Below are 22774 nucleotides of genomic sequence, written 5' to 3'. Positions count from 1 at the left end.
TGGTTCACAGTATCATCATATAGCTGTGCATTTATCATCACAATCGATTTTTATTACTCCAAAAAAAGTAAAAGTGAGAATAAAAATAAAAGTAAAAAGAACACCCAAAACATCCCATCCATCTCATCCCCCTCTATTATTATTTTTTGTATTCATTTTCTTATTCATCTGTCCATAACACTGAGTAAAGGGAGTATCAGTCACAAGATTTTCGCCATCACATGGTCATACTATAAAAGCTCTATGGTTATACAATCATCTTTAAGAATCTAGGCTACTTGATTAGCTCAGCAGTTTCAGGTATTTCCTTGTAGCTACTTCAATACACCAAAAACTGAAAAGGGATATCTATATACTGCATAAGAATAATCTCCAGATTAACCTCTCTACTATTTGAAATCTCTCAGCCACTGAAACCTTATTTCATTTCATTTTTCTTCCTCCTCTTGGTCAAGAAGGCTTTCTCAACCCTACAAAGCCAGGGCCAGGCTCGTCCCCAGGAGTCAGGCCCCACTTTGCCATGGAGATTTAAACCCTTGGGAGTCATGTCTCATGTAAGAGGAAGGGCAGTGAGTTCACCTGTGGAGTTGGCTTAGAGAGGTCACATCTGAGCAAGAAAAGAGGTTTTCTGGGGGTGACTCTTAGGCATAATCATAAGTAGGTTTAGCTTCTCCTTTGCAGGAATAAGTTTCATAAGGGTTAGCTCCAAGATTGAGGGTCTGGCCCATCAAATTGGCAGTCCCTAATGCTTGCAAGAATATCAGATCTTTCCCAGGTGGGGAAGTTTAATATTTCCACCTTTTTCCCCAGTCTCTCAAGGGAACTTTGAAAATACTTTTCTGTCTTCTGCCCAGATTATTACCCTAGGACATATTGGGGTATCACACCAACCTATACAAACTAACAAGATCTCACTCCCTAGTCAAGGTTCCGTGTATTATGGTGTTTGAATAAGCTGACCATACAAGTTAAATTAGATAGTGTGCTACTGAAAATATAAATTTTGCACCAAATGAACATTTCTTCCTTTCGTCTCACACAGAGGTTGAAGTTTTAAAATACAGTCAATGTTGTCATCCTTTACCCTTTAGTCTTATTTACCTTAGTTCTAACCAGATCAGCCTCATTCATATCTCTAATTGAAGTTGATCTCTTTTTTCAGCTTTTTAAAACAATTGCTGTTTGGGGTAATGCTGACTCTGATAGCTGCAGAGCTCTAGCTCTGAGTCTCAGGTGTCATGCAGGTACTGGAAGTTCCAGGGGCCCACCAGGTAATACACAAACTGCTCAGCATCCCAGAATTTAGAAATAACAGTTACAACTTTGGAATAGATGTGACTGCTGTAAGAGTTTACAATCTAGGAGCCTTTAAATAGTCCCCTGATAAACTATGCTCTCAAATTCAATTCTTGGGAGTTTGCTTATTACAGTGAGTCCATATTAGTGAGGCATTGTATCTGTCTTTTCATTTCTGGCTTATTTCACTCAACGAAATGTCCTCAGGTTTCATTCACCTTGTTTCATGCCTTACAGCTTCATTCCTTCTTGTAGCCACTCAGTATCCCATTGTATATGTACGCCACAGTTCACCCTCTAGTTCACCAGTCAGCGTACCTTTAGGCCACCTCTATCCTTTGCAAATCGGTAACACTGCCGCCATGAACACAAGTGTGCAGATGTCCATTCCTGTCCCTGCTCTCAGTTCCTCCAAATATGCACCCAACAACAGGGTTGCAGGATCATACAGCAACCCCACACCGAGCCTCCTGTGGAACCACCACACTGCCCTTCAGAGGGGCTGCACTATTCTTCTTCCCTACCAAAGGTGGTTAGGTACATTTCTCTCTCCACATTTTCTCCACCACTTGTATCTCTCTGTTCATTTTTAATCAGTTTTATTCACTCTATACAATCCAATCTAAGTAAATAATCAGTGGTTCCCAGTATAATCATACAGCCATACATTCACCACCACAATCTACATGAGGAATTTCCATTTCTCCTGCAAAGAAAGAAGAGGAAAAAAAAAACCAATATAAAACAAATAAGATAAAATAAAATAAATAGGAGAAACACCACTACCAAGAATCCCATACTTCTTCCCCATATCCCCCTCTTACTGACATTTAGCTTTGGCATACTGCCTTTTTTACATTCAATGGAAGCATATTACCGTGTTACTGTTAATATAGACTCGACTTTACATTGATTGAATTTCTTTCCATATACCATCCCATTTTCAACACCTTGTTAACATTAATTTGTTCTCCCTCATGCAAAAGCTTTCTTATATTTCTACATTTAATCACCATCATTGTCCACTCTAGTCTTCACTTAGTTATATCTTCCCAGTCTTTACCCTCTATCTTTCCTTCTGGTGTCATACATGCCCCTAGCCCTCCTTCCTCAGTCATGCTCACAATCACCTTCATTCAGTATACTTACAATATTGTGTTACTATCAGTATTATGCTATCCATTTCTGGATCTTTACAATCAATCCTATTGAACATTTGTGTTCCTCCAGAATCAAATGCTCCACCCTCTTTTTATCTCCTGATAACCTGTTCTCAATTTTAACTCTCAAAGTTTGCTTATTAATGTTAGTTCATATTAGTGAAGTCAGAGTAGGTCTTAATCCATATTACCTGATGTCTTATAAAGAGAACCTGGAAATCATAGAAACCTGAAAGGAGAGGATATTATCATGTGCTGGGAGGCAGGGATACAAACCAAGGAACCCCAAGGATTGTTGGGAGCCAGGACTGGCATATTACATACTCTGAGAGAAAGCAAGCCTTGATATCTTGATATCTTGATTTTGGAATTCTTCTAGCCACAGAACTATAATTGCTTGTTGTGTGAGCCAATCTATTATATGGTATTTGCCAAAGCAGTCTGGTAAACTAAGATAATTAGTTACTGATGGTCTTATTTGGCTTGGGTTTAGGGTTGTCAGATAAAAAACAGAACACAGTTACATTTGAATGTCCCATGCAATATTTGGGGCATACCTATATGAAAAAAAATCACTTTGTTTGTCTGAAACTAAAATATAAATGTATGACCTTTTTAATCTGCTAAATATGGAAACCTACTTGGGTTGGAAAGGGTGAGGAGGGAGGGGAGAAAAGTTAGATGGAAGGAAACTTGACAAAAACAGTTTTGGAATGATTAAAGTAGTGAATTTACTGACAAATAGAAGGATATGAAATAATTTAAATGGTATTTCTTGAAGTATGATCTGTTGGACTAGCCCTGAGTGAAACTGAATAAAAGTGTTTAATGGTCAAGTAAGTTTGTGAGATACTTTGTATTTCATCTTCTTAAAAAAAGTTACATTTCTTATTCTAAGACTTCTCAGGGCAAATATATGTGAAAATTGTGTATTTTTTTTCAAAAGAAGAAAATAGTCTGTTAGGCTGCTCATCTGTACTTGACTAGGGAATCCTCTGTTATAGTCTTTTAATGCCTTTTAACAATCCAGTGTTCCACTGAGCACACTTTATGAACATCTGAATAATAATATAAAAACAGTATACTAGATAGATTGGTCATTCCACACAATAAAGAGACTTCTTTCTGATTGGGCAGAAATGTGTGTCATTGTGGTCAGTTATTCAAGGAGTATCTGTCTTGGGTTATCCAAAACCACAGATAATTTGCAGCTATCATTACATAGCACAAATACTTCCATTTAAATGACCAGACCAGTGTATACAAGCAATGCTAATTATAAAATATTATAATTAGGGAAGCATAGAAAGAGCTGACCAAGTATTAAGAAGCATTCCTTTAGGCGAAATTTGAGGTCTATAATATAACCAAAAGCGCTCAGAGTTTGATTGCAAAGAAAACAGGAATCCACATGTGCACCAAGGTTGTCTGTAACTTAAAAGAACACGCTACTATTTTGAAATTTAAGGACATACTGTGCTGGTTTGAAAGAATGTATAGACCCTGGAAAAGCCATGTTTTAATCAAAATCCCGTTTCATAGAGGCAGAATAATCCCTATTCAATACTGTATGTACTTAAATCATCTCCCTGGAGATGTAAACTAATCAAGAGTGGTTGTTAAACTGGATTAGGGGAGATGTGTCTCCACCCATTTGGGTGGGTCTTGATTGGAGTCCTATAAAAGAGGAAACATTTTGGAGAATAAGAGATACAGAGAGAGCAAAGCAGAATGACATAGCCATGAGAAGCAGAGTCCACCAGCCAGCGACCTTTGGAGATGAAGAAGGAACATGCTGCCTGGGGAGCTTCATGAAACAGGAAGCCAGGAGAAGAAGCTAGCAGATGACACTGTGTTTGCCATGTGCCCTTCCAGATGAGAGAGGAACCCTGACCGTGTTCACCATGTGCCTTTCCAAATGAGAGAGAAACTCTGACTGTGTTTGCCATGTGCCCTTCCACATGAGAGAGAAACCCTGAACTTCATCAGCCTTCTTGAACCAAGGTATCTTTCCCTGCATGCCTTAGATTGGACATTTCTATAGACTTGCTTTAATTGGGACATTTTCTCGGCCTTAGAACTGTAAACTACCAACTTATTTAATTCCCCTTTTTAAAAGATATTCTGTTTCTGGTATATTGCATTCTGGCAGCTAGCAAACTAGAACACACACTATCATGGTTGATGAAATTATTCATATAAACATGTTAATAAATTAATAATTTTGGGGCATTAATTTTCTCAGTCAACAGATTGAATTACTGTAGGATTGTACAAAAGTTTTACTATGGGCCTTATTTATTAATAGGTTAGTAATATTCTTCTGAGTGATTTCAGCAGTTCCCAAATAATTTGATGCAGTGGTATAACTACTACTAAGCCCTAGGAGTTAACCCATCCTCAAAACCAACTTGAATCAAATGCTAATTCATAATGAAAATGCTACAAGACATGTCCAAGTGAGTAAGTAGAAGTACCATCCCCCCAACCAAGTTTTTTTTTGATAATCTACAAATTAGGAGTCCATTCTGAGTAACTGAAAGTACATTCTTAATGTTAGTACAGTAATAATTATAACAACAGTAATTTTTGGAGACTTACTCCATGGCTGACAGTGTGTTCAGTGCTTTACATGCTTTATTTCACTGAATCCTCCTGGTAACCCTGTGAGGTACTGTTATCATTGTACAGATAGTAGATGGAAAAAGTGAGGTATACAGAAGTTAAATCACTTGTGCAAGTCACATCCCTAAAAGGAGAAGTTGAAGGATTAAAATTCTAACAGTCTAAATTCAAATCCCAGATTCATAACCACTATACAGGGCTGCCTCAAAGTACATGGACTTACTGTGAGTAGTGAATACTTGTGAGTGTACATTCTGTGCTTTTCCAGAACAGATACAGATTTCACCATTAATCTGATCACATAGTAATTGGATTAAAGCCTCAGTACAGGGTACAAAAAGGCTAATGCTAAACTAAAGGAGGTAGAAAAGTCAAACACTTCCAAGGGGAAGAAAGAAATCAAAAGGAACTTGATTCTATTTTTATGCATATGACATGGAAACCTGAAAAAATTTAGTTTTGAGCACGTTGTGTTATAAGGAACGCTAATGAGACCCTAACTTTTCTCAAATTTTGCCCAGTGTAAAAATGTCAAACTTATTTTAGAAACTCAGAGCTTCTGAGTCAGCTGTCTTGCAAAAGAAACCTAACAGGTTTTAGTTTTAAAAGGATTTTGGACCTTGAAATTGCACAGATCAGACAAGCTAAATATTTTTTTATTTGCTAAGTAAACATAATCGGCTCTATTAAGCAAAATTGGGATTAAAACACTGTAAAGATATGGATTTCCAAACACATCTGTTTCAGGAAAATCTCACAAAATATCAACCATTCAACCACTTTTTCAACAGAGAGGGAAGAGTAGGAGTTCTAAATAAAAATGGCTTCATATTTTAAATATGGTAGCATATCCTCACTGTGGTAGATTGTTACTTTGGTGGCCAGCAGTTTGCCATGCCTCTCAGCATTTATGCTTTTGGGTGGCCCCTCTTTTGGAGAAGGTGCCCCTGTGATCTGCTTTAACCAGTAGAATACAGTAGAAGAGAAGCTGTATCATAAGAAGGCCTGGCAGCCTTTGCTTTTACAGTCCAGAGGAAGCATTCCACTATGTAAGTTGGTATATGCTGGGACTGCTGTCCTTGAGAAGCCTAGCCTAGGCACATAGAGAGGCTCTGTGGATGAGAAGCCAAACCCAGAAAATAGCCTCAGCTGAGCTCCCAGCTGATAGCTGGCACCAACTTGCCTTCCATATGAGTGAAGCCATGTTGGATGTGGATCCTGCAACCCCTGCTGGACCACGGAGAGCTTTGTAGAGCTGGTGAACTGTCCTCACCAACCCCTGCCTCAGTTGCAGAATTGGGAGCAAACAAATGAAATGGTGGTTGTTTAAGCCTCTAAGTTTTGGCGTATTTCTTTACGCAGCAATAGATAACTATAATTATACCAGATCTCTTCCTCTCAAACCTTGTTTTGGAGGAGGTATTCATTATTCACTTACTTGTTTTATAAAATGGCAATAATCTTACCATATTATACTGACATCAGATCTCTTTTCCTTTCTCCAACTTGATTTTAGAGGAGGCATTCATTCCTTCAGTAAATGTTTGTGAGTATCCCTGTTGCCTACTGTTGGCCCTCAGATACCCAAAGATGAGAAAGATATTTGGAAGAGCTCTCAGTCTAACAGAGGAGTCTGAAAAACTCATACATAAGCATATTTTGTGTGCCATAGCACTGTGCACCAAAAGCAATGGCAGTGCAGGGAAGAGATCAGTTCATTCTGTCAGGGGACGGGGAATGAATTGGAATATTGCAGGAAACGTCCTAGAAGGAGCATCATTTATATTACACCTCAAAGGATGAAAAGAATTCTCCCAGGTACAAAAAAGAAGAGGTATGGAGGAGAAGAACAGCATTAGCAAAGTTCTGAAATTATGAAAGAATAAGAGAGTTTTAAGAAACTAGAAGTAGTCTTGAGTGGCTGTGGTGCAAAGTGAAGGAACATAGGTAGGCTAACCCAGCTGCCTAATCAGACAGAACCTTGAATGCTAATGAATGCTGTCTTGAGGGCAGAGTGAAGCCATCTTCTGGATGAATTTTTAAAAATTGTACCAGAATTATTTGTAATTTACTATAGTAAAATGTAAAAATCTTAAGTGTATTGTTCAGTGACTTTTTATATATGTAAAAACCTATAAAGCCACCACCAAAATCAAGATGAGACTAGTATTAACACTCATGACAGAACCTGACAAGCACATCAGGAGCATAGAAGTACAAACTTGAAAGAAAATATTAGCAAATAGAGTCTAGCAGTTTATTCAAAGGATAATATATCAAGTCTAAGTGGTCAGGAATGCAAGGTTGGTTTAATATTAGAAAATAAATAATGTAGTTCATCACATTAGTAAAATAAAAGGGAAATATCTTATTCCTAATTGATATAGAAAAAATGATTAATAAAGTACAGCACCCATTCATGAAAAAGACTCTCATTTTGAGAGTTTAAATCAAGGGAAAGGCATGGCCAGATCTATGCGGCTTAGACTGAAAGGATCCTTATGCAGCAGTCACAGTTCTTGTTCTTGAACTAGGAAAGTACAGTATAGCATTTTCAGGGAAAAGCTTCCAGAGATAAGGGAGAAAGCAAAATCCACAGATTTCTAATTCTACCATTTGAGAAACAATGCCAAATGCTGACTGCCCAGTGAGTCAAAAGTGAATTACTCCAGGCTGCCTTAAGAGCGATGCAGATGAACAAGGACACAAAAACAGACTCATTAAAAAGTGATTGCTCTACACATCACATGCCACAGTGCTAACAGATATTACTCACAGGTCTTTCAGCCTGGTTGTTCTGTGCTGAAACAAAAACAAAATAAAAAGCTGAATAGCTGAGGTATATATATATAGTGAGGTTCATGGCAATAACGATAGCAGATGAAAGTCAGGAAACCTAGTTTTTGTCTCTACCACTCTCCAGCTATGTGCCCTGTGGAGACAGTTTATCTTTTTTTGGGCTGTTTCTGCCTCTGTGAAAAAATGAATTGGACTAAATGAGCCTTGGAATGGGTCAGAACTATTTTTAAACCCTGGCTCTATCACTTAGTTTTCTCATCTGTATAATAAAGTAAAGCCTCAAAGTGTTTCTGTGAAGATTAAATAAGATTATATAAGTAGAGCACTTAACACATTCACTACACATATTAAACAAACTCAATAAAAGATGTTATTAATATTTCTAGGAATTAGCTATGAGTCTCTAAAATGCCATAATGATAAACAGTAGCCTGGAAATAATAATTCATTCTAACATGGAGATTGGTAGTCACTTTGGAAAGGTTTGAAATTCTGCATATTCTGCTAATCATCACAGGTGGTACTGTAAGAAACCTGATAATTTTATCGGGAAGGAAAACAGAAGGGTAGATATTCTTGTGTGATTTAATCTTGGTAATATACCAATGATTTCATTACTATGTGCAAAAAGCTATGATGACATTTCTTACACTCTGATAAATACTAAGTGAAAAATCTAATTAGCAGATGTTTCCATAGAATTTCCATAGAATGTAATTATTGTAACAGCCAGAACTCCCTATTGATTATGCTGGTGAATTTAATCAAATAGTATGTTTATGGAAATGATACAATAAAGTCTGATGTCTACAGTAAGACGTGTCATATGTGTCAGTTATAAACAAGCTACTCACATGAACAAAGTATCCCATTAGAGAATTGTAAATTTAGTAATTTGCATTTGCAATGTAACATATCTTCTAAAATAAATGACTGCTTTTTCTGGAAGTCATAAATCATAGTATAAATTGACCTATTTGATTGTTCTCAATATTTAAAGTAGAAGTATTCATGAGAGGGATTTAAATGATATTCCTTTTGTATCATGTCTTATCATACATCTGATACTCTCTAATTTTCAGGCAGTCATAGTGCAAGTCATGAAGAACATGTAATGATTACAGTTGGACTGCATTTTCTGTGCCCTTGTGGGTAGTACTAGCAGCTTGGCTACCTCTACTGGAACATACCCTTCGATACAAGTGGATGCTACCCTTTGGCAGCTCCTCCATTGCTTACTACCTACATAACCATCATTTGTAAATACTGCTTCAAGATGTCCTGTCATAATCATTCCCTCAGGCTGAAAGCAGAGTTGTAGGATCTTTCTCAAACCGTTCTCTTCTATAGTTCCTCTTATTTTTGACTTGGGGTTCAGTAGGTGGAGGATCACTCCCTCTGTCCTGTAGACAGAGAGTCAACTGTGCTCCATGCAGGAGCTCTTTTTTCCCCCAACCCTTCATTCAACCATGTTCTCTATGGGGAGGAGAGAGTAGGGTGTGGGGGCTCAAGGCCCTGGAGCTTTCCTGATTACTTCCATTGTTCCTCTGTTGATTTCCAAGAAGAAATGTGGCATGACATGCAAATTACACTTAAAACATTGTCCATAACAACATCATATGGAACATGTGGAAAACCTTGAATTCAATGAAAAACACCACAGTGAGGCAAAAGTTATCTTGGAAATGCCTGACAGGATTAAAGAAAAATAGAACCATTTGAGGAGTGAAAGCTGGGTCTAGAATAGTGGCACTGGAAAGAAAGTGTCTTTATGGGAAAGCAGTGTGATTGTGAAGTTGGGACACTTGGATCAGAACCCTGGCTCCAGCATTTACTAGCTGTATAATTCTGGATGCATTATTTAGCCTTGCTAAGACTCTGCTTTCTCCTGTCTAAAAAGAGTGCCAGGTAATACCTATGCATACATACAGTACCTGGCATGTAATAATAGCACCATTATGAGTATTTTACTCCAACATATAAATAGATTGTCTTATATGATAAAATGACTACAACTATATAGCAAAGACAGCCTCACTAGGCTGTTGTGCAATCTGGATTCAGAATGAGGACAATGTATCTGAAGCTAGATCTGCAATTTTCAAATTATGTGACCTTAGAAACTCCCCCAAATTCTTTAGTCCTTAGTGATGTCTGGAATGGACTTGGCCACACTGGCCTAGGATCACTATGAAGTTAAAATAGATCGCTATGTACCACAGTGCTTTTTTATAAGCTATAGATTGTAAACAATAAAAGTCATTTCATTAATATGCTATTATAATGCTATTAAATGTAGTGATCATTTTAAAGGAACTCTTCAAAAAAATTTTTTTGACTATTGAGACCTAATGGTAGGACTGTTGTGAGTAGAAACTTTCAAAATGAGCCACATAGTAGAAAATATCTCCTGATTTGTAGTTACTTCTTTGGTAGAACTAAAATTAAAGTTATCTTGATTATCGGTAACCTCCACTATAACCCTCTCCAAATGGAAACTAGCTACTTTCCTACAACAGGTAATATATTAAAATCTGCACAATTAATATATTTTCCTTTTAAAAACAAGCATGAGTAAATGGTAGACAAGAGAGGAGTGATTAATGTTTAATAGCAGCCATTGTATAGGCTTATTTCAAATTGCAAATTCAAAATTAAGTCAGGAGTGTTTATAAAGTCTAAATTGGTTCTTCTTTATACAAATGTTATTTTTGCTTTTTAGGGGAAATTTCCACACTCTCTGGAAGAAGTAAATTGTATAGTTCTTTTCCCTACCATAAAATGAATGTAAATGTCTATATCTTTTTCAGAGTCATAATTTTCTATTTTCTTCTAAAGAATCTTCCACTTAAGAAGTACTTAGAGTTTATCTGTCCTTAGATAAAGTCTTCAGATGATTTACTGTAGCCCTGGAAATAACTGGCCTCATCAATTTTGGGCAAGTAGAAATAGTTTAAATAAATGGTACAGTTCCTGGTTCAGTTGTAACAATGTGTCCCCTTCCTGGATCAGTCCAGGCTTCCAATACCTGCACACCAACAATACTATTAATACTTTATATCTCCAAAGTGATGATACTTAAAATATCCACAATTTCAATGTACTTAAACAAATACTTAATCTTAGAGTTAGACCATCATAAAAGTTTTTAAGACTGAAAGTCCATATTCTGTCATCTTAAGTCTTGATTGTAATGTAGGCCACGGCTACAGATGTAATAGCTTAATTTCCTCCAAGAAGAATTGTAAATCTGTTTAACTTCCAGCCAAAGTGATCTGCATATCAAGGTGATCATAAAAACAAACCATACCATTTGGTTTGACCAAAAGTCATGGTAGGAATGTTCTCAGCGCCACTCATTACTGTGTAATAGACAGTTTTCATTGCATTCTGTTTCATACAGAAACCCAAGTAGTTCAGTAAATATTGACAGAATTATAATTCTGACATCATAAATCATTTTCTTCACATATTTGAGATTTGCATCTTGCTCCCAGTTTTACAAGACGAAAGTGACTAAAGGTGTTTAATCAGCAAGTAATTTAAATATAAGAGATCCCGGATGATGAATTTACAGATATTATTTAGAGGCTTTTAGGACAGCTTTGCAAAAAAACTCTTGAACATTGCACCCTTTACATAAAAATGTCTTTGAGCAGAATAAAATATTTAAACGGCAACATTAACTAAAGGAGAAAACCTCAGTATTAGAAAAGCATGTGCTCAGGCTTTCGCGTTGTCTAGGAACAGCCTGTGATTTGTCATCACCTTTTAAAAATAAAGTCCAATGTTTTTTTGGAATAGGAAAAGTATTTCAGACCTCTGGGCCTCTAAAAAAAGTCCAAACATTTGCAAAAGGAGCAAATGTCTTTATGTCCCATCGCTACCCGCATTCACAGTTAGTTGGGTACATTCCTGTGGCATTTTGGCAGTATCATGTAGTTTAATATCATTTTCTTAATTATAAGCTCCCTGAAGTAGTTTCTTTGTTCCCCACATTACCAGTTATAGCAGCTAATATAATGGTTCTTACACATTAGGTAAACCCTGAGTGAATGAATGAGTGAATGAATGAATAGGGATTCAGTAATACACATTTAAGTCAAACCATTTCCAGCTAAAGTAAAGGACTTTGTGAGAATGATAGAGGGAGGAGGGCTGGGGACATAAATGAAATCAGAAAGGAAGATAGATGTTAAAGATCGAGATGGTATAATCTAGGAATGCCTAGAGTGTATAATAATAGTGAAATGTACAATGTACAAATTTTAAAAATGTTTTTGCATGAGGAAGAACAAAGGAATGTCATTATTGCAGGGTGCTGAAAATAGATGGTAATTAATATTTTAAAATGTCACTTTATGTGTGAGACTAAAGCAAAAAATGTTTATTTGTTACAAAATTCATATTTTGACTAGTGCATTTCCTAATATAACTTATGTAGATAATTTGATTGAACGCCATAAGTACTTGGAATCTCAGGTAGAACATGAGAGTTTGTTGGTTTGTCCAGAGTGATGCCCCGATGAATCCCAGAGTGATTTGATCAGTGAGTGGAAAAGTATTTGCAAAGCCCCCTTTGGGGAAAGGTGAGAACATGGAGAAATTCAACTTCCCCAAGTTGAATTCTTGATATTCTCACAAGCAGTGTGGACAACCAAAGCTATAGGCTGAGCCCCCAGTCTTGGGGTTTGTTCATATGAAACTTAACCCCACAAAGGATAGGTCAAGTCTACTTAAAATCTAGGCCTATGAGTCACCCCCAAGAGAGCCTCTTTGGTTGCTCGAATGTGACCTCTCTCTCCAGCCAACACAACGAGCAGTCTCACCACCCTACCCCTCTCTGCGTGGGACATGACTCCCAGGGGTGTAAAGTAAATGACTTTGATTTCTTTATTTGTCATACCTTTGTTTATCTTTTCTCAACCATCTCCCAAAATGCATGAAAAGTGGGTGAATAGGACCACAAAGGGTGAATGTGTGTGTTAAGAGATATACATAAACACACAGTATTATCATCATACTGGTCTTTTCTTGTTTTGAATGTAAACTTTATACACTGTTCTTTTCTATTATTTAGTGGTTTTGTTAGTTATTTAGAATAAATATGTCATAGTCAATCTGCTTACAGAAGAAAGATATGTGAGAACTAATGGTAAAGGGACTAGAAAGAAGTTTGACCCCAAAAAGGACACAAGATTGACATTAAATTCTCTCCTGTGTTTTGAGCCACCGCTGCCCTCTAGGGAACATGTGAAAATAAGCAAGTCTCTAAAACTGCTAGAAAGAAATTTGAGGCAACCTTGGAAAATGATCTTGTCCATCCAACTTTTATTAAGGATGACTTAGTTAAAATGGAATTAAAGTATTTTAAAGACATCTGTATAATCCTAAAAAAAATCCTTACTCTACCTGCCTTTCTAGGGTCACCTAACTTAGAGTCACTCTTGGCAGATAAGAAATTCTTTATTTTGTCTATCCTGTATCTTTCCTGCAGCATTTTAAACATGCTATTTCTTGACCTATTACGAAACAGCTGCTTCCTATGACTAACGTGCTAGTCACTGTTTATACTTTCAGCTTTTAGCTGTCCCAGAAACCAGAAACCTAGTTCTTTATGCAGTCATTTTGTACAGAGGAGAATACGCAAGCATTTCTAAAATTGCCAAATCATTATTTATTTCTGGGCAAAGAAGCTTCACTAATTCCAAGTGAAGAGCAAAAACCAACTTGTGTTTTTTACATAGTGTATCCAATTTAAAATACCCTTGATCCAACCTTTTTTTTTTTAATGGTTGAACTTTTTGCCTTTTATTTTGCATGAAATGATTCTGAATCATCCTCATTGTTGGAAACAAAGTAAAAACAGGCTTTACCTCACAAATCATATTTGTAAAAGAAAAGTAGAAGGACTAGTTAATATTCTTTTGAAAAGATGATATTCCTTTGCCCAGTTTATTGCTGCACAAATCCTTGACCCACTTTTTTTTTATTGTATAGTATAACATATATACAAAGCAAAAGAAATTAAAAGGCAATAGTTTTCAAAACACTCTTCAACAAGTAGTTACAGGACAGATTTCAGAGTTTGTCATGGGCTACTATGTGATCCTCTTCACATTTTTCCTTCTAGCTACTCCAGAATATAAGAGGCTAGAAGGCTTAATTTTTTTTATCATCACAATTGACTCTTTCTTTTTTGTGTGTGAAAAATAACATATATACAAAAAAGCAATAAATTTCAAAGCACAGTACCACAATTAGTTGTAGAACATATTTTGGAGTTTGACATGGGTTACAATTCCACAATTTTAGGTTTTTGCTTCTAGTTGCTCTAAAATACTGGAGACTAAAAGAAATATCAATTAAATGATTCAGCATTCTATTCATTTATTAATCCTATCTTCTCTGTATATCTCCATATCACCTTTGATCTTTCCATCCCTCTCTTTAGGGGTGTTTGGGCTGTGGCCATTCTAACTTTTTCATGTTGGAAGGGCCTGTCACTATTATGGGTTAGGGAGATGGAACTATCTGGTATTTTGGAGAGGCTGGGCCTTCTAGGTTTCAGGACTTTTCTGGTTCAGGGACGTACCTGGAGGTTGTAGGTTTCTGGAAAGTTGCTCTAGTGCATGGAACCCTTGTGGAATCTTATATATTGCCCTAGCCAACCTTCTTTTATATTATAAAAAAAATTAGGGCTAATATCGTTTATAATCCCACTTTATAGGAAGAAATTAATCTGCTCTTTCCTAAAATTTTAAAGGAGAATTCAGATGATTAATATTAAAATGAATTTCTGTAAGTGAATATTCTGCGTTTAGGAGAGAATTTCATGAATTTAGGTTTATATATTGAAGAGTAAGTTACTTTTAAGACAACTTTTTGTTCATCCATTGAACATTTTTTGAATATTCTGTTGCTCAGGAGATACTATGTTAAGGTTATAGGTATACAAAGAAACTTACCATTTAATGGAGAATAAATAATACAGTATCAGATTCTGCTGTGTATTTAACTCTATTCAACAAATATTGAAATACTTAGCTTTTAAGTATATTATCTACTAGACTTCAGGTGTCTTGAGCATAGGGAATTTATTTTGCTTATCTTTTTATCACCATTATCTAGGATGATTTAATTTCCTCAAGCCTAATAACAACCCTTTAAGTGGGTATTGTTATCCTCAGTTTAAGATAAAATAAAAGATTCAGCAATTTATAAACTAGCAAGTAGTAGTGAGTTAAACCAAACTATGTGTGTATCCTTGACATTCTGATTTTTCCTTCATTTGTGCCTGGCATGGAGTAGGTGTTCAATAAATATTTGTATAAGAATGAATTGGTATGCCTTTACTGACTTTATGCTTTTTGCTTCCATTTTGGTGTCTCAGTGCCTAAAATAGTGGTTGGCAAATAATAGGTACCCTCAGTAAATAATTGTTCATGAGTGAATTAGTGAATGAATGTAGATTTCTTGTAAGGTTATTTTTTTTTTTAGGATTTTTTTTTTCATTACCTTAATTCTCATTGCGTATCCACAGGGGTGGGATAAAGTCATAAGAATGAATTAGACAAGTGTTTTATAAGATACAGTGTTGATGATGACCTTTAATCATAGATGGTTAAATTCAATGCATCTGATAGGTCATTGTCTTGGCAATCTCATCGTCCAAATATGTGAGGAAATGAATGGAGGAACTGATATTCCAAACAAACAAACAAACAAAACTCAGGTTCATAAGGGGGAACTGACTGTCCACGTGGAAGTAACAGGAATCTCAAAGAACAAGTTTTTAAAAAAGTAATGGGGCTAGAAGGTCTGGAAAAAATCTGACAAACCTTATGAGAACAGATGTATAAGAGTTCAGAGAACAGATTGGCGGGATCCCATAGCATAAAAGTTTGAAAAGAAAAATGTTTTGAAAAAATTGAGAAGTTTGCAACACTGACAACTTTAATATTGTTTTTTTCTGGTATTAAGATTATGAGTAATTTCTTTTAAATTTTACTTTTCTGTATCCTCGTAAATTGTCTATAAAATAGTTTTCAGATTATCAAAGTAATTCTGATTATATTATAATCTGAAAAATAAGAGGTTACTTTAAAAGTACAATTTCTACCATGTTAGTTGCTTACAATTCTGAAGTGAAAGAAAGTTGGAAATTATAATGAAAGAACCACAGTGGTAGCTATTTTGTGACCTTCCTTCCAGATTCTGTGCCTCTCTGCTTTAAATAATCCATTTGTTCCTTCATTCATTGAGCAAATTTATTGAACAACTTCTATAAGCAGCATTGTTCCAGGTGCTGTGGATACAAATGTAAACAAAATAAAGTCCTTATTCTCAGAGGTTTTTAGTAAACAAATAAACAAGTGTCTTTAACTCCAGGTATTAGTTGGTGCTTTAAAGGAGAATTTGCAGGGTAAGGGAATAGAGAGTGATGAGGGATAATTGTTTCAGTTGGATGGTCCGGGAATTCCTCTTTGAGGAGTCAGCGAATTTTTTTTTGCATGGGCAGGCACCAGGAATCAAACCCAGGTCTCCGGTACGGCAGGCAAGAACTCTGCCACTGAGCCACCATGGCCTACCCAGAGTCAGTGACTTTTGACTCTGGGTAGGCCATAATGATGAATAATGTAAATTGGGTTTCCTGAAAATCCAAGTAAAGAGCAGCACCCAGAAGGGAATAGCAAATATAAAGGAAAAATCCCAAATGATCTTAGATTTACTAGGAAAAAAAATCTCAGGATGCATTTAAATTTTGATGCATTTATTTGCTTTTAAAGTTCAAATAGCACAATGGTCCAAGAAGAGATAGACCAACAGTTTAGACCATCGATGGATGAGTAAAAGGGACCAGAACTGTAAGATTCCTATTTTCTTTGTCTATGTCAAGAACAGAATGATCTTTGGGATGGAAGTGATAGAGTACTATTGCTGGGAGGGAAAAGAAGATAAATGAAAAGATACCTTCAAGCATTCTGTTTGGTGGGAGCAATGTCCCTGGGACATCCGTTTTTTCATCCCTTAGAAATGGTTGCAGCCCTGGGGCAAAACTGCAGTGTTAGTGTTTCTGTAACTATTTTGGATAATTTCAGTTACCAAGATTTTTTGAAAAATGAAATTGGTCATCATCTACTCCTACTTGCTATTTAAGAAACTGTTCCACCTGAAATATTCCTGTTGTTCTGGCTTAATTTTCTTAGGAGTTCCACGTAATGTTATGCTCATAGAAACAGGGATTAGGTTCTAAAATAATTTGGTCCTGGAGAAAAAAAGGAGAGTGCAGTGACTCTAGTCTAGGGGAACAGAGATCCTCCTACTTCACTCCTCCAAACTCCTATGTTACATTTCTCTTATTTTCCTTAATGCTCACATCGTGTTACCTTCCTATGCAACTCCCCACCCAATTTAAATATGGCTCCATCTCAGCCTCAGTAGGAAAAGTGGGCTCAAACTGTCTCTGGGGAAATGCAAATGACAGATAAATATGGAAAACTTGGGAAAATAATATAAAACCACAGGAAGATTACTGGCAAAGGTATTAATATGGTGTGGGATATGGTCAGATGTGGGAGTGCTCCTTTGTTCAAGTCAAAGTTCTAATGCAGTATATAAATGAATTATGTCTCCAGACATCTCATAATTCTGATTTCAGATTTTTTAAACATGAATATAATGAACCAAAATACCAAGGTTTGAGTGATCCTTAAAAATATCATGGTACCTCTTATGTTCTAGACACTGTGCTAGGGGCAATGAGTAGGCTGAGGTTGCTGCTGTTAATAAAGCCTACTGCCCCACTGCTGGTCATCTTTGAGGAATGGCACAAAGCAGGAGAGGTGTACAGAAGCAAGGGATTGACAAATGTGAATCTAATTTTCAAAAACGGGAGGGGAGGCAGTTTCTCAAAATCTACGTTATTAGTGAGTCTCTCATCGACTGTGGTAAGGCTGATAAATGGGCTGGAAATGATTCACTTAGGAAAAGATAATGTAGACAAACATCATTTTCTTCTCTGAAAGGGTTATGGGGGTAACCAATATGGTAATTAGTGTATTTGGACTTCTACAGGATATTTTTATGGTATTGCATGGTATCCTTGTGGATAAGCTGAAATATGAGCTAGAAATTGGGAGTTGGTGACTAGTTGAATGGCCACATCCAGAGAATAGCAATGAATGGATCAGTGACTGTCTGGAAAACTGACTGGAAAAAAATTCGAAAGCATCCTGTTTTTTAACAGAACCCCTGGTTCTATTTACTGTCAGCACTTAAAAAAATCAGGTATTGGAATAAACTGAAATTTACCAAATTTACAGATAACATAAAGTTTTCACTTAGTAAATAAGTGAGATGACAAGACTTAGAATACACTTACCCCTCCAAATGAAAAGAAATTATTTCAGTTGATGGGATTAATCAAATTTAATTAGATACCATTAATGGAAATAAATGTGAGGCCTTCTGTGGGGATCCAAAACAACAAGACAAAAATGCAACTTCATGGGTGCAGGATGGGATACATGTGACTTGGTTTAGATATTTGTGAAACACTTAAGAGTATCAAGTGTCACTTAGATATAGTTGTCACAAAAGCAAATTCAGTGTTAAGATAAATATAGTAATTGGAAAAAAATAATAGTGCTAACTGTGTTTTATCCTGGGATGGTCAGATTATACTCCAAGTTTGCAAAACTTTAAAGAATTGGAGTAGGTTTGGAAGAAAGTGACCATGGGGTTGAAGGGTCTGGAAACCAGAGGGAATAAGGAAGCATTGGAATGAAGCTTGTCAGGATGTCAAAGAGGAAGTAAGCATTTCATCAGTCCCATAGGTTATACCTAGAACCAATAAGTAGAATTTATAGAGAAAAACATTATGGCTTAACTTAAGGAATTTCTATCACTGAAGTGAGGCCAAGAGATTCTTATCACCAATGTTTCAACATCAGTTCAGTCCTCAGAAGAAGGTAGGATCATCCTTTAAAACCTTTAAGGTCCTTTCAACCTTGAGAGTCTTTAGTTGTAGAGTTGTTTACTAACTATTTATTGCATAATGACATTGACTTAATTTTTTTTTTTTTTGGGGGGGATACTTTTAGAAGTTGGGAGAATGGAGTAAAAGAGACCAATACTCCTTCTCTCTATACCAAATCAGAGGTTAGCTAGGACTTCAAACATATTACCCTATCTTAGGTTTGAGGTCAGCAAGGAAAGAATTGTTGAACTAGGGAAACTGCTTGATGGTACATATAAGGCCAACTGGGTAAAACCATTCCCCAGAAGTGGGATTCCAATCCGATCTTCAGCTGTATCTGTCAGGGAGCTCATTTAATGTTATGGATGGAGTTCTCTATCTCTCACTTAGCAGAAAGTCATAGTGATCATTTGCCTATAATTATCAATATCAGCCTTTCTCTCATTGTTATAAGAAAACACAGATTGTTGTTGGTGGCAGTTCTATTTCAATAATGCTCATTGCACAAAAAATCCTTCCCAGTTTTGAACACAGTGGGGCTTAGGTGATATGAGTGGTAGTCATGGCTTATATTGGACACTCTTTGGATATCAAACACAATATTAACCCATAAGGCATGCATTTATTCAAGTGACAGGGTACATTAATGATAATATTTTTTTTCCTTTTATGTAACTTATATCAAATATTTACAGATCAGTATAATTCAGGCCTATATTGAATATTAAATTCTATATTTCATGACTTTTGATAAGTATATTAAGTTCAATCTGTATGTTTAGCTGCAGAATTAAGAATTTTTGATAAACATAGTTCACTATGAAACTTCAGAACCATTTTTGACCCTGGAATAATTCTTTTTACACTCACAGTACACACAATAGAAAACCTACCAAACAACGTAAGAGTTAAATATTTTCTAACAATACAAAGCTCAGAAAAAGGCTTACATAGCATTTTTTTCTGCTTGGTTTACATTTATATTTGTGTCACAATACAAATAGGGCTTTTACAGTTGGCGCAAACAACAGCAAAAAATGATCAACCAAATGCTGAAAAACTCACTGTAAACATATTCATGGACACTCAAAGTCAGTATCTGAAAAAATATCCCAGGATATATGTGTGACTTACCATTTTTATTTTGGCAAAACTTCAGAGACCTGTTGGGACAATTTAATAAAAATAATATATGTAAAGCTGTGCCAGATATTAGCCCAGAGTAGTTATTTTAATGGAAAACTTATTACAATTAGCAATAATTAATATAATTAATAATATTAGTGCATGAATCTGGAATCAAATTGATCATCCATCTGATATGTGACAAGTCTGCTTTTCTACCTTGCATTTGTAGAAATTATTTCTGAAGTTTTCTGTTGGTCAAAAGTAGCTGGTTAATAAATAATGAAAACTAATAACCTAATTTTTGTGCCTCCAATTATCATCGACTTAGTACACAAAACCAGTAGTGGTAGCTTAAATGGTAAGCTCAAGGACTGCTTAATCTAATAACAGCCTTGTCAGATGCAGTTTGCTCATGGCAACCTTGCTCAGAAGGTGGCCTCATTTGGAACTAAAATGTCCACTGATGTTAACAAAATTCTCCTGTTTAAATAGAAACAATTGTGGTGTAGAGTGTAAGAATTATTTTAGGTTAAAAGAAATAGAGCTCATGAATTCTTTAACCACACCTCTGTAGTAGTAAATGTTTCTAACATGAGCACAAAGGCAAAAGTCAAGGAAGAAATTGATGCACGTAATGCTGTATCATTATTTAGTAGGCCTGCTCATTTTCCTTTGGATTTTATGATTCAGTAGGGGCTGCCTTGAAAATAAATGTAGATAATTGTTTAAAAATTTACTTGCAAGAAAACAAGCAGAATCTTTCCTCCATTAAAAGATTTTCATCTGTTAAATCCTCTCATATAATAGGGCAGATTAGATTCTAGTGTTTGGAGAAAATGAGATGCTAGAAGCTAAGATTAACAAAATCACAAGGCTAAGCGATCATCAAGAGGTCATTTGGTCCATCTCCTCTCTATTTAAATAGCATCTAAGAGAGAAAACTGCTCACTCTCTTAAAAAATTTCAGCATAAACTCTATCTTATCTGAGACAACTCTCTTGTTTGTTTTTGTTTTTAATGAGTATTTAACTTCTGAAGAGATTTTGATAAAGTTATTTGGGAATTATAGGGACATCAGAGTTAAAATGAGGAGGGAAACATTGTTTAGGTTTAATACTCAAAAGAAACAACGTGACAACTGAGATTTTGGAAGGCTCATTAAAAAATACTTGACAGATCCAATATATTTTTGTAAAAATGACCTGGAGGCCTGGGAGAGTGAAAGAATACAGATGGCAGAGCAAGCAGTAAAAGGATGAAACACAAAGCATAAGGAAAAAGATTCATCATTGTTTTATTTACAGAAGAGAAGATTTAGGGAGAGACTTGAAGTAGACATTAGGAAGAATTTATTGAAAATGAGGAGGGATGCTAAAAACTGAAAGGAGTTCCTAATGTAGTTTATACAATTTCAATCTTTGATGATGATCTTTTATTAATCTAATATTTGAACTAGTTTAGGAAAATGTTACCTTAAGATGGAAGGATGATCTCATTAAAACAAAATGACTTAAAAATACTATTTGATACCTTTTATTCTTTAAGATTGAAAAAATAATCTCCAGAATTTCCTAACTCTATAACATTAAATAAAATATCCTAATACCTAATATGTATGGTCAAAATCCAAAATATTTCATTGGTGCATACTGAGTTTATAATTAGGTGTGTAATCTCTCCTAAGCCCACCAGCTCCAATTAAATATAATAATTTTTTCAGATAAGTTATAGGTCAATAATATAAATGTATACTTGGAAGCAATTAAAACTATATTTCAGTTAACAACATGTAATAATGGGACCAAATAAAGATCAGACCAGATAAATAAATCTGGTCTAGACCAAAGAAAGATATAGCTAGGTATGAATATTAAAAATCCATAAGATTATGAAAATGCTTAATAACTTAATCATTTCCTTTGCTTTTCCAATTCCCTGATAAGGAATATATAGTGAACTCCTAAATTTCCTATGAACACAATGTGTTTGTGTTGCCAAATTCATATTAACTTTAAAAATCAGACTTCAAAATACATGTATAGCTAAATTATCAAACAATTATCAGACAAGATGTACATGTCTATGGTAAAAAGAGTACAGTTACAGAACACCCATTCCTGGTTGTGAGAAGAAATAAACTAGTGTTTATTCTGTAAAAGCTAGGGGCCTTTTTTCTCTTCTCCTCATTAGAGCCTGTGTTGCTAATAGTAGGTTTTTAAAAGAGATACAAGTATAGTGAAAGGCTATCTGCCAGATCTGAGTTTTAATCTCAACTCTGTTACTTACTAGCTGGATAAACCTGCAGAAGCAACTTTACTTCTCTGAGGACAGTGTTAGCTCCACCATCATCTTTTACAAACCACTAGTTCCTTTTCCATGGGGTAGGGAAGGCATTATGATAGCATGTATGGGTGTGACTAATATTTTATTAGCAAATATGAATGAGAAATGACTCTCAATAGTTTCGTGTTCCAGAAATGGTGCTTCTAGTTCTGTATGTGTGGTTGAGGGTTGGATGATCTTAAAATGATCTCTTTGATAACACCTGCAATGATAGAAAAACTTTTTTATAGCAAAATGCCAATATATTAATGCACAATAAGAATATATCCATCGGGCTAATGAGCTGCATTGGTTGACTGCTGTATTTTCTCCCTATTATAGATATGGATGTATAGATAGGTATATGGGTATATATATAAGCTAAAATTTTAAGCTGAAATACTATTTATTAGGTTATATGGAAATGCTAGTTAATAATTGTGTAAGTGCTGTGCTGACTTTA

The 22774-nt window shown here is 35.6% G+C and overlaps 1 long non-coding RNA gene across 1 annotated transcript in view; it reads right to left on the bottom strand.

Annotated features, from left to right (window-relative positions):
- Positions 1-19997: 19997 nt before the first annotated feature.
- The window catches only part of LOC143653097 (uncharacterized), a 36062-nt gene continuing 33285 nt past the window's right edge, over positions 19998-22774 (bottom strand). Inside the window, exon 3 of the long non-coding RNA XR_013161099.1 lies at positions 19998-20024. This is a non-coding gene — a long non-coding RNA (uncharacterized LOC143653097). The remainder of the gene's footprint in view (positions 20025-22774) is intronic.

Source organism: Tamandua tetradactyla, chromosome 13 (genome assembly GCF_023851605.1).
Source record: "Tamandua tetradactyla isolate mTamTet1 chromosome 13, mTamTet1.pri, whole genome shotgun sequence".
Classification (NCBI taxonomy): domain Eukaryota; kingdom Metazoa; phylum Chordata; class Mammalia; order Pilosa; family Myrmecophagidae; genus Tamandua; species Tamandua tetradactyla.
Note: the sequence above shows the minus strand (reverse complement) of the source record. Positions and strands in the feature narration are given on the sequence as shown.